The sequence below is a fragment of the Rhinoraja longicauda genome, chromosome 11 (genome assembly GCF_053455715.1).
Source record: "Rhinoraja longicauda isolate Sanriku21f chromosome 11, sRhiLon1.1, whole genome shotgun sequence".
NCBI classification, from domain to species: domain Eukaryota; kingdom Metazoa; phylum Chordata; class Chondrichthyes; order Rajiformes; family Arhynchobatidae; genus Rhinoraja; species Rhinoraja longicauda.
Genome location: NC_135963.1, coordinates 50,751,645 through 50,764,749, shown reverse-complemented (window position 1 = coordinate 50,764,749; position 13,105 = coordinate 50,751,645). Strand labels below are relative to the sequence as shown.

Sequence of the window (13,105 nt, the reverse complement as noted above, 5' to 3'; positions counted from 1 at the left end):
AACGTCAAGTCCCCCGGACATGCGTATCTCTGAAGGTATTACAAAATGCTGGAGTAACTCAGCGGGTCAGGCAGCATCTCAGGAGAGAAGGAATGGGTGACGTTTCGGGCCTGAAGAAGGGTCTCGACCCGAAACGTCACCCATTCCTTCTCTCTTGAGATGCTGCCTGTCCTGCTGAGTTACTCCCCCATTTTGTGATACCTTTGATTTGTACCAGCATCTGCAGTTATTTTCCTGCATATCTCTGAAGATCTGTCCTGGACCCAGCTCATTGATGCAATATCGAAGAAAGCCCATTAACTCCTTAGAAGATTGAGAAGATATGGTGTGTCAAAAAATACTCTCTCAAACTTCTACAGGTATACAGTAGAGAGCATATTGACTGGTTGCATCACAGCCTGGTTCAGCAACTGAACACCCAGGAATGAAGAAGACTGCAAAAATTGGTGAACATTGCCCAGGCCATCACAGGTATTGATCTCCCCAAAATCGAAGGGATCTACAGGAGGCGCTACCTCAAAAAGGCAGCCAGCATCATGAGAAACCCACACCACCCTGGCCACGCTCTCATTTTACTCCTGCCATTGGGAAGAAGGAAAAGGAGCTCGTAAAATGTAACGTTCAAGTTCAGGAACCGTTTCTCCCAACAATCATCAGGCTATTAAACACTACAAACTCCAACTAAATTCCAAATTCCCTTGACCTCACTGGGGACTTTGAACTTTGTTTTTGCATTATCTTGTTTTCTTTTTAATTTGTGAAACTTATTTTTGTTATTTATTATAATATCTACTAAGTACTATGTTGACATACATGTTGTGTTGCTGCAAGTAAGAATTTTATTGTTACATTTCAGGACGTATAACAATAAAACATTCTTGACTCTTCACTATTTCGAAGAGACAACTAATGCAAAGTGCTGATAGAAGCTCAACCACCTCATGTATTGTTACTGTCAAAGTAATTTCATTATTTTCAGGTTGACAGCATCTAATTTTGAGCATTTAACATTTCTTATTTTGCTACCCTTTTTGATAACCTTCACCATTTTACTCCCTCGTGTTGTCCATCTTCACACATTGTTGTGCACCAGCCTTCAAACACCCATTTGTAAACAATAGACAATAGGTGCAGGAGTAGGCCATTCGGCCCTTCGAGCCAGCACCGCCATTCAATGTGATCATGGCTGATCATTCTCAATCAATACCCCGTTCCTGCTTTCTCCCCATACCCCCTGACTCCGCTATCCTTAAGAGCTCTATCTAGCTCTCTCTTGAATGTATCCAGAGAATTGGCCTCCCTTCTGAGACAGAGAATTCCATAGCTTTAGAGATATAAACTTTAGAGATACATTGGAGAAACAGGCCCTTTGGCCCACCGAGTCCGTGCCAACCAGCGATCACCCCGTACACTAGCACTATCCCGCACACTGCAGAAGTCAATTAACCTAGAAACCTGCACGTCTTTGGAGTGTGGGTTTTCACCGGGTGCTCCGGTTTCCTCCCACACTCCGAAGACGTGCAGGTTTGTAGGTTAATTCGCTTCGGTTAACAAAATTGTAAATTGTCCCCAGTGTGTAGGATAGTGCTAGTGGACAGGATGATCATTGGTTGGCATGGACTCGGTTGGCCGAAGGTCCTGTTTCCACGCTATATCTCTACAGTCTAACCAAAGTCAAAGTTTCCTGCTGAATGCTGCCAGAGGTGATGGTAGTGGCAGATACAACAGTGGCATTTAAGAGGATTTTAGATTTGCACATGGATATGCAAGGAATAGAGGGATATGGACAATATGCAGTCAGAGGAGATTAGTTTAACGTGGCATCATGTTCGGCAGGAACGTTGTGGGCCGAATGTCCTGGCCCGGTGCAGCACTGTTCTCTGTAAAGCCTCATTGTAAAATTCTTGCCTCAGTTTTCAAATCCTCTTCATTTATCTCAACTTTCTTGCGCCTGTAATCTCCTCCAGCCCTGTAACCGCCAATAATTCTGGCCGATTGTTTGTCTCCAAATTTAGTCTCTCACCGTTGGCGTCTGTGTATTCAGCTGTTGAATTTTGTTTGCCAAATTTTGTTCCTAAATGCACCTTGAATCATTGTGTTTACATTAAAACCCCTGTATAAATACATATTGTAGTATTAATCTCTCTCTCACTCTCTCTCTCTCTGTCCTTATAATCTGCCTTTGCACACTTAATAGACATTGCTAAATCTAAATACGAAGACTCTCATTTGTTTGTTTGTTCCTAAACTACTACCAAAACGGTACACGGTAGCGCGACAATTTTAGGCCCACCTTACTCACCGTCGTCCCTTTGGTGCGAATGGAAGAAGTTTCATTGAAATAGGTGTTATATTTTAAAAGTTATTTACATTTAAAAAGTTTAAATCCAACTCCTTGGGAGGGAGGGGGAGGGGGAGGATAAGGGGGGTTGAGAGGGATGGCGTGGGGGGGGGGGGAGGATAAGGGGGGGGGAGGGAGGGATGGCGTGGGAGGGCAGGGGAGGAGGTGCAGGGAGGGGGGAACGGGAAGGGTAGAGGAGGAGGGGGGGAGAGGAGGAGGAGGGGAGGAGGAGGAGAGGGTGCTGCACCAATGCAAAAGAGGTTTGGGCCCAATGGGTCCACTTGGTCTAGTCTAACATTAAATTTATGAAATTAAAAGACTGATTTATGATCATGTGGAATTGTGTTGTACCGTAATTTATTGCGGTTCAGAAATAAATATTTTTTAATCCCAACAAACCAGTTTGCAACTTGTAATGTTCCCAACACTGTAGGGTTTTTCTAAATACTTTGTAACCCGCTGCCTGTCGGTACAAATAGCAATTCGCTGACGTGTCGCAGTCTGTTCAAGGCAGGCAGAGATAATAGATGCAAGGCTCCAGCCCGGGGTTAGACTGCACGGCATCGCACGCACAGTCAGGGACAAGTCCAACGCTGGCTTTTATTGTGACAAAAACAATTCCTCGATTGCTGCCGAGTCATGGTGAGTGCGACGGTGGGGGGGGGGGTTGATCCGCCCGCAAAGATCGTCTCCGCCAGTGGCCGCCCTGCAGCCGAGCTGCTGCTCAGTGGCTGTGGCAGCTGTCACTCGCTGCACGGAGCAGCCCTGCAGGCGCTGGATCTCCACTCCGCCTCCCCTGTCCCTCTGCTTCAGGTGCGAGCGGGCAATCTGTCACCGAGCTTCAGCCTTGGAGATAAAATCAATCAGGACCGGGGAAGGGGTTTGCAAAAGAACCAGCCCGGGGAGTGAGAAAAACGCCGACTTGCACCTTCTCGTCTCCGGGTCGAGTGTAAGTATCCAGAAGGGTGTGGGGGGAGGGAGAGAGAGAGAGAGGGGGTGGAGAGAGAGGGAGAGGGGGGGGAGAGAGAGGGAGAGGGGGGGGAGAGAGAGGGGGGAGAGAGAGAGGAGAGAGGGGGGGGAGGAGAGGGGGGGGGGAGGAGAGAGAGAGGGGGGGAGAGAGAGAGAGAGGGGGGGGGGGGAGAGAGAGAGAGGGGGGGGGGGAGAGCGGCGGCCTATTCGGCGGCTCTTGCATGTTTGTCGGAGTGAAACATTGTTGCGGCCGAGGTTGTTACAATGTAGCGGACGGCCAATGCAAAATGTCCGAGCAACATTGTTGCAACCATCGGCTACGTTGTTGCTCGTTGCTCGTTGCCGCGCTGTAGAGGTGGGAGGAGGGATGTATCCAAACTCCTGATACTCGGCCTGTGCGTCTCAGTCCAAGCGGTGAAAGGCTCCCACTCCTCTCCCTTCACCCTCCCCTTCACCTAGTACTAAACATCCCCTCTGGCCCTGTTCCCCCAACTTTTTATTTCCTTTTGAGTTCGGCCACACACCGAGTTGGCGCGAGTTTACATCTCCTGAGAAGCCTGGCACTTAGACGGGACCTCAGCACAGGGCTCAGCCAGATAAAACGGATTGGCACTAAAACACTGCTGATCTTCCATGGAAGGCATGTGGACGTTATTTACGCTTGTTTCCCCACCACTAACATCCAATTTGCTCCTCCGATGTTTTTGTGGTCATTAACTGGTTCGCCCTTTTCGTCTTTAATCAGAATAAAAGTATGTTCCTTTAGGGAGGAGGAATTTATTTAGTCAGAGGGTGGTGAATTTGAGGGTGGTATTTTTGTTCAGATCTCAACTTCTTTGAATAAATTTTTTATTGGAGATAGGTACATAACCTGTTTACATCTTTACAGTCATACATTTTTAAATTGATAATATTGTCAATTATTATTATATTGTCTCCAATACCTTTTGCCCCTTTTTTTTTAAAACTAGATAGAACTAAAGAACTAGATGAAGTAAAGAAAGAAAAAAGAGAGAAGAAAAATAAAAACAAAAACAAAAACAGATTATAAAGATAAGGAAAAAGTTAGTTAAAGAAGAGTGGAGAAATTTATTAAAATAACAAAAACTTCATTCGAGATATATTCGTACATTTCAAAGTATAGCATTTCATCCATTCTTTAGTCCGAGTGCTAGTCAGGTTCCTGTGCTGAACCATTCTGACCCTTTAAGTAATCAATAAAAGGAGACCATATTCCAATAAATAATTCCTGTTTATCCAACAGGGAAAATCTGATTCTTTCCACGTTTAAGGTCTCCGTCATTTCTATAATCCACATTTTGATTGTGGGGGACGTAGGGCCTTTCCAAAATTTTAGAATTAATTTTTTTCCTGTTATTAAACTATAATCCATAAAGTTTCTTTGTGTTGTTCTAAATGTTTGATTTAATTCTAATATTCCGAGTATAATTAATTTTGGATCTGGGTCCAATTGTGTGCTGGTTACTTTAGATATTATGCTAAAAATATTTACCCAGAATTTTTTAATTTTTATACAGTTTGCAAACATATGAAATAATGTAGCTTCTAAATGTTGACATTTATCACATTTAGGTGAGATATGTTGGAAAATTTTATGTAGTTTTGTTTTTGAATAGTGTAACCTATGTATTACTTTAAATTGTATTAGAGAATGTCTGGCGTTTAGTGAACACTGATGTATATGTTGCAAACTTTCTTCCCAAGTATCTTTCGTAATTACTTGGTTTAATTCTTTTTCCCATTTTTGTCTGTATAAGTCCGTGGAGGGAATGTCACTGTCTAATAAGATATTATATATATAAGATATTAATTTTTCTGTATTAGGATGTTTGTTCCAACATTCATCAAGAATTTCTGAATTTCTAATTCGAAAATTTTGGGAGTTCGATTTTACATAATCTCTAAGTTGAAGATATCTGAAATAATCATTTCCACGAAGACCATAAGTCTGTTGCAACTCCTGAAATGTCAGAAAAGTGCCTTCCTTATAAAGTTGTCCCATATTTTTAATTCCATAATCCTTCCATTGTGTAAAACCCCCGTCTACCCATGAAGGCTTAAACAAAGGATTATTCACAATTGGAAGAAAAAGTGATAAATTATCTAATTTTAATGTCTTTTTTAATTGTTTCCAAATTCGTATAGCACTAAATATTATAGGGTTTTCCCTATAAATTTTTTTGTTTAATTTAGACGTAGCAAATAATATCGAACCAATATCAAAAGGTAAACAATCTTCCTTTTCCATTTTTAACCAGTCTGGTTGATGATCTATTTCTTCCAACCAGAAATTCATATTTTTAATATTAACTGCCCAGAAATAAAACAAAAAATTGGGTAAAGCCAGGCCTCCATTTATTTTTGATTTACACAAGTGTCTTTTGTTTATCCTATGATTCTTATAATCCCAGATAAAATCATTAACAATAGAGTCCAATTTTTTAAAAAAGTTTTTTGTCAGATATATCGGAATTGTCTGAAAAAGGTATAATATTTGCGGTAAAAAAATCATTTTTATGGCATTAATTTTGCCAACCATTGAGATAGGGAGTGTTTTCCAATATTGAATATTCTTATGTAGTTTGTTCAGTAATGGGGGGAAATTTGCTTTAAATAATGATGTATATATCTTAGTTACATAGATACCTAGATATTTAAATTTTTCATTTACTATTTTAAATGGAAATTGTTGTATTATCTGTTTATTATGTTCCCTTATTGGCATAATTTCGCTTTTATTCCAATTTATTCTGTATCCTGAAAGTGAACCAAATTGGGTTATTAGCTTTAATAAGTTTGGAATACTAATTTCTGGTTTTGTAATGTAAATTAATACGTCATCTGCGTATAGAGAAATTTTATTCACTGTGTCCTTTGTGTTATATCCATGTATTTCCGGATGCCCCCTAACTCTTTCTGCCAGTGGCTCAATAGCAAGCGCAAATAATAATGGGGATAACGGGCATCCTTGTCTACAACCTCTAGATAGGCTAAATTTCGATGACAACCTTTGGTTTGTAAATATTCTGGCCGTGGGATTTGTATATAACAGTTTTATCCATGTACAGAATTTCTCCCCTAGCTGCATATTTTCCATCACCGAAAATAAATAAGACCATTCAACCTGATCAAATGCTTTTTCAGCATCAAGTGAGATTATTGCTAGATCTTCATTAATAATTCTCTTGGAATATATAATATTAAATAATCTTCTTAGATTATAGTATGAATATCGTTTCTGAATGAAGCCTGTTTGGTCAGGGTGTATTAATTTATTCATCACTGTACTTAATCTATGCGCTAGTATTTTAGTTTAAATTTTTTGATCTGTATTTAAAAGTGCAATTGCTCTGTATGATCTCAACTTCATTAGGTCTCTAAAATAGATTGAATTTTTGAGGAAATTAAATGGAATCACAAAATCAATCATCATAAAACTGATTTTTAACCAATCCAAAAAGACCAAATGGTAACAGAATTTGACCATTTAAACCAATGGACTATGTTCAACAGACCATATCTCCCGAACAAGCTACAGCTTCAGGTAGTTGTAAAGCATTTAACTGTTTGGAATATGTATTTACAGGAGTCAGGATCCTATCTCAGTTGATTGAACGTGGAGAGAAATGATAAACTTGCATCAGTGTTCTAAGATTATTTTTTATGTTGCCCCTGAATTAGATTAAGGTTCAAGGCCAATTTAAATAAGTGTTAGCCAGAAGAGAGCATGATTATGAGCAGGAAAAAACCCCTGCAGATGCTGGTTTAAATCGAAGATAGGCACAAAATGCTGAAGTAACTCAGCAGGTCAGGCAGCATCTCAGGAGAGAAGGAATGGGTGACGTTTCGTGTCGAGACCCTTCCTCAGACTGATATCGGGAGGAGGCGGGACAAAGATAGGATGTAGTCTGAGACAGGAAGACTGGTGGGAGAAGTGGGGAGGGGATAGAGAGGGAAAGCAGGGACTATCTGAAGATAGAGAAGTCAATGTTCACACCACTGGGGTGTAAACTACCCAAGCAAAATATGAGGTGCTGTTCTTCCAATTTGCACTGGGCCTCACTCTGACAATGGAGGAGGCCCAGGTCAGATTGGGAGTTGAAGTGCTGAGCCACCGGGAGATCAGGTTGGTTAAGACGGACTGAGCAGAGGTGTTGAGCGAAACGATCGCGGAGCCTGCGCTTGGTCTCGCCGATGTAGAGAAGTTGACACCTGGAGCAGATGTCCAGGACAATCAAAGCATTACAAGTGTGGGCAGAGTGACACATTTTGATCTAATTTCGCCATTTCATTTTGTTGGTTTGTATACTTTTAACTCTAAGTCTCTTATCAAAATGTCCTTGTATGATGGGCCACACCCTTTTCGCATAACTTTCAGTGTCTATAAACAACAGCAAATTAATAACGCCTGAGCCTACGATACTAATCAATCTAACTGAAGATGCCCATTTCTCAAATGTGCAACGAGTTTTGTTTTTCTTCTGCCGTTGTCTATTTGCCATTTCCCATTAAGGTAATCAAACTAGTTAAACCAGCCCAACCAGCCAATAAATGTGTAGGTGTTACCCGATTTTAAAGCCCTTTCTTTTAAGCTGTTCAGTCACGAAGGTTTTTATAAATGAAATTCTCACATACAATTTGCACATCAATTAATGCTTTTCTATCTGTTTTCCAACAAATTGCAATATTGTCAAGAGCTTTGCGCATTATTTAAAGACTATCATTGCAGATTATTATCTTGTGTTCATCAATTTAGTTCATTGGCTGTTTGTGAAATGTCCTGTTGCACAAATTGGCTGAGTTTGCCAATGTTGCAAATGACTATGGTAAAAAAAATAGGCACAAGGGACTTTACATGCTGGTTTAGGAAAAAAAAGACACAGTGCTGGAGTAATTCAGCAGGTCAGGCAGCATCTCTGGAGGACATGAAACGGCACCGTTAATTTGCTGCAAAGTATTTTTCAATGTTGTAAGGACTCATATAATTACAAGCTTGATGGTTTTTTTCTATTCCCAAGACTTGCCAAGTTTAAGGTTTCATTTATTCTTCTTGCTTGATGCATCTCTTAAGGGCCTGTCCCACTTAGGCAATTTTCAGGCGACTGCCGGCAACTAGGCTGTTGCCGAACGTTCGCCGGGGTGTCACGGGCATGATCGTGAGGAGTCTTCAATGAATCGTAGTGGATCTCGGCACGTCACGGAAAAAATCTCCAGATAGAAATTTCTCGGCGACAGCTGGCTTGGCGCCAGGAATCATAGCTTATTGTGGGCGCTGTCGCATGCTGTCCCCAGGTTTGCTAGGTTGTCGCAGATGCATTTAGAAGCACGTAATATTAAATTAAGAAAAGGCATTTGAAGATACCAGAAGATAGTTTTGTTTAACCAATTTATTTACCGTCAGGACATTTGAGAGGTAGATTGGAGGCGACAGTTTGACGGTCAGGTAAGCGTAGGAATTTCACAATGTTTCCGAAGACGGTGTAATCTCTTAGCCAGGTGCTAGTTTCACAAAAAAAGTATCTTGTAGCGACCTGACTCGGCATTGTCGTGGTCATTGTCGTAGGGTAAAAGAAAATTTCGGCGATCTGCTACGACTTTGACAGTCGCCGGCAGTCACCTTAAAAATTGCGTAACTGGGACAGGGCCTCTAGTATTCTGAGTCAAAAAATAGGTTTGAAGGTGAAGTTCCCCCAATAAAAGCAATTCATTACTGGATATGAAATTAATAGCATTGGAACTAAAGGTGGAAGAAATTGACTAGCTTATGCAACAAGGTAGACACAAAATGTTGGAGTAACTCAGCGGGTCAGGCAGCATCTCGGGAGAGAAGGAATGGGTGATGTTTCGGGTTGAGACCCTTCTTCAGGGGAGGGGGCGGGACAAAGATAGGATGTTGTGGGAGACAGGAAGACTAGTGGGAGAACTGGGAAGGGGAGGGGAAAGAGAGGGACAGAGGAACTATCTGAAGTTAGAGAAGTCAATGTCCATACCGCTGGGGTGTAAACTACCCAAGCGAAATACGAGGTGCTGTTCCTCCAATTTGCGTGACACCACACAGCTTATGCAATAAGATTTGTTAGTGAATGAAGAGAAAAATGTGTGCAATAAGCTGTGGGTTTTCATAATGTTTGCGTGATAAAAATGATCCATTACTGATGAGTCTGGTAAGCTTATTTCATTTCTTGGGATGATTTGTGAACAGTTACAAAAGTCAATGATTTAAAAAAATATTGTCAACATGAATAATTTAGTGGCATGCAAAAATTCCTAACCCGAGGTCAAAGATCAGGTGAGGAACGGGGGGGGGGGGGGGGGGGGGGGGGGGGGGGGGGGGGAATTTTACCGATTGTCCGTAAGGGGGGTAAATATGTACAGTGTTGGACAAACAGTTAGTATACATGCACTAAACGGGACACACAATAAATGGGAAAGGATAACACAGACTGAGACAAGATTTGCTCCAACCACCTGGCAGTCACTCTGTGAAGCAATTAATTCAGTCCTGTTACAAATGGACTCCTCGGTTACGACAGCTTTTGTCTGCTATAACCAAAACCCGTTATAAAGAGCTACGTAATAATGAAGGTTGACTGCTTAGCAAATAAATGGATACAAAATCAACCCCCCTTGACTCGGAATGTCACCCATTCCTTCTCTCCAGAGATGCTGCCTGTTCTGCTGAGTTACTCCAGCATTTTGTGTCTGTCTTCCCTGTGAAGCTTGATTTTTTCAAAAGTAATTGAAGACTGACTGGCATGGAAACAAATGTCTTTGATTTTAGTTTTTGCCCAATACCGTGAAATAAATTATTTTACAGACTCGTACTGTAATTTTACATCCAAGATGCACCAACTAGTTTTCACTTTATTTTTAATAGAAATTATAAAAGGGTTGAGTTGAAAGTTTCGATTCTGGATGTCATGTCACAGCCTGTGCCTGGGAATCGCTGTCCTTATCCTACACATTCAACAGAGTTGATTCTGACACCGGAACCGAAGAGAAAATTTAGCTACCATCTAAAACCTGTGCCTTGAAATTTTTATACCTATTGCTTTTAATATTAATGTGTAGGAAGGAACTGCAGATGCTGGTTTAAACCAAAGATAGACACAAAATGCTGGAGTAACTCAGTGGGACAGGCGCATCTCTGGAGAGAAGAAATGGGTGACGTTTCGGGTCGAGACCCTTCTTCAGACTAATCAGGGGAAAGGGAAACGAGAGGTGTAGAGAGATATAGAACAAATGAATGAAAGAAATGCAAAAAGTAACAATAATAAAGGAAACAGGCCAGTGTTAGCTGTTTGCTACGTGGGAACAGGAACCTGGTGTGACTTGGGTGGGGGATGGATGGAGAGAGAGGGAGAGAGAGAGGGGGGGAATGTAGGGGTTACTTGAAGTTAGAGAAATTAATAATAATATTTAGTTGCTGTTCTAAATCAAGTTGGATTAAGTTTACTTCTATTTAGTGGATCCGTTTTGATTTAGTTACAGGAGGTCATGAAGAGTTAACATTTGTTGGACTTCTCCTCGGAAGAGGGATCAGGTTATAGGTGGGCAAAAACAAATACCTATTTCCCCTCAGAGTTTTTCAGTTTCCATCTTGATGACATTAACTTGTTTACATAAAATAGTCAATTGTGCCAAAGCAATTGCTTTATTTTGTGTTTTTAACTAGAAAAAACACCCGGATGTATTATGAAGTCTTGTGAGGTGAACTTTTCATCGTAGAAGCAGCCAATCAATTGTCCCAAAAGTCTATTTGGTACGTTCATCACTGGGCAAATTGCCGATTCAATCCCTAATTTGTATTGAATTGTATTTTTTTCTTCTAAATTGAGGTAACATTTGGCTCCTGGATCAAGAGGAAAATTAACAAATATATCCAGCTCCTGGTTCTTGTAACTTCCGGAAATGTGGAACGTGCAGCACCAGAATATTCTCGTGCCTGAGTTCTGTCATAAGGCTCTGTCATAAGGAAGTGCAACCAGAATATTCTTGTGCCTGAGTTCTGTCATAAGGCTCTCTCTTGACTTGAACATTTAGAGTCATCTAGAAGTAATTCGCCAAGGTGTTGACAATAGTTCAGGAGGAGCCACCATGGGAGGTTCTCTTCTGCTGGGCTGGTGCAAAGAGGAGTAAATGGGCGGCAAGGGGAGAGCTTTCTGTTTGCATTGCAGGTTCTTTTCCTGTTGAAGTCCTATGGTTTCAAGGCACTGTACAAAGTCCAGACATGCCTTTGCTTTTAGTTTCCAGCTATCACTTCAATTCATTGAAGTCACAGTGGAACTCTCAGCCATTGAAGTTGGTAATTGGCTCCATGATTTCCCCCCTCCTCCATTTGCTCCTTCTGCTAAAGTTTGTGTAATATTTTGCCTCGATCAGTTAAGCACAGCAGAATGTTCAGAGAGGTTTTTAGATTTGTATGTGATGTTTGTAGATACATTTATTCAGTTGGGTGAAAAGCATGACATTGAAGAGCTGAACAAAGGTCAAAATCATAGTTAACTTCTAATCTTTCGTTTGTAATTGGCACAGGCAGTAAAACTAATGTTTTCCAATGTCACTTTTGGGATCTATGTGCATATTTCATTATTTCACAAGTGATTTACAAAAATACAGCTTAGCTTGATTTAGCAAGGGGTGTTGTCATGTTGTGAACAGTGCCCTTCACAACGCTTTGATTCTGACAGCTTCCTGTGGTATCAATGTGTTTAATTTGTTTGGGTTTTTGAATGGCACGGAGAGAAGTGTGAGGGTGGGGCAGTTGATGGGAATACATGTGGTTTTAAAATGTACTTGATAAGGAATTGCTTATTAGATCTCAGTAAAATTGCAAAAAAGGATTACGGCCAGCATGGAAACAGCTAAAAGATAGGAAACGGATGTGGCGAATAGTTGACTTTTTTTTAACTGAAGAGTTACAGAATGGAGTTACAACAAGGTCAATGACTTGGATTAAATACAGGGGTAGAATTTCAACATTTACAGACACCACGGGACTTGAAAATGTCGCAAACTCTGAAGGGGAGTGGTAAAAGACACCCCTCTTAACCCTTCTGAATTTGGCGGAAAGTTTCCCTTTCTTATTTCATTTCTGCCATTCCGATTTCGCCTCACATTTTTCTGCAAAACAGTCGGTAATTGCAATTTGTTAATTCGGTCGCTAGGGGTTCCGCGAGAAATCCCCCAGCGCTGGAAGTCTCCCTGAAAATGTGGCACCTAGGCTGGGCAAGGCACCCAATCTCAACCTCATCGGGATTTCCACAGCTGATCGGTGGGTTGAATTTGTAACCTGTGGCTGGGGCTCTGGAATTCCAGCCCAGCTGGAGCCAGCACATCTATCCCCATAGCCAACTTCCTTGGCTAGCTAGATAAAGCAGCAAAGCTCTGAAACCAAGAGTGCCAGAAAATCAGTGGTGGAACTGTAATGAGTAAATATTAAATTTAAGTGCAAGATTATATAACTATATTAATTCATTAAGACGGGGTTAAAATATAAAACACAGCAAAAAAGCCAATTACCACCTTTTTGGGCTGATTATCAATGTGCAAATCATCATGTTGAGTGGATCAGGCAAAGAAAAGTGAAGCTAATGTTTGAGGTCGATGACTTTTATTGGTGCTTAATTGTTTCTTAATCTTGTTATCACCATCTTGTACATTTACATTTTCATTCTTTTTGTCATTTCATATTTCCTGCTTTCCACCCTATTACAGTCATCCTTTTTATGGGGGGATTTCAATATGCAGGTAGACAGGGAAGATCGGGTTGGG

At 41.1% G+C, this 13,105-nt stretch overlaps 2 protein-coding genes across 4 annotated transcripts in view; one reads left to right on the top strand and one right to left on the bottom strand.

Annotated features, from left to right (window-relative positions):
* The window catches only part of acot11a (acyl-CoA thioesterase 11a), a 66,623-nt gene extending 64,185 nt beyond the window's left edge, over positions 1-2,438 (bottom strand). For 2 of the 3 annotated variants that reach the window (XM_078407684.1, XM_078407689.1), the window contains exon 1: positions 2,303-2,438. The gene's annotated coding sequence lies outside the window, so the exon portion shown is untranslated. Of the gene's footprint in view, positions 1-2,293 lie in introns of all 3 variants that reach the window. The other variant, XM_078407687.1, reaches the window with a different exon arrangement.
* A 662-nt stretch (positions 2,439-3,100) lies between these two features.
* keap1b (kelch-like ECH-associated protein 1b) overlaps positions 3,101-13,105 on the top strand; it is a 32,001-nt gene continuing 21,996 nt past the window's right edge. The window contains exon 1 of the mRNA XM_078407683.1: positions 3,101-3,290. The gene's annotated coding sequence lies outside the window, so the exon portion shown is untranslated. The remainder of the gene's footprint in view (positions 3,291-13,105) is intronic.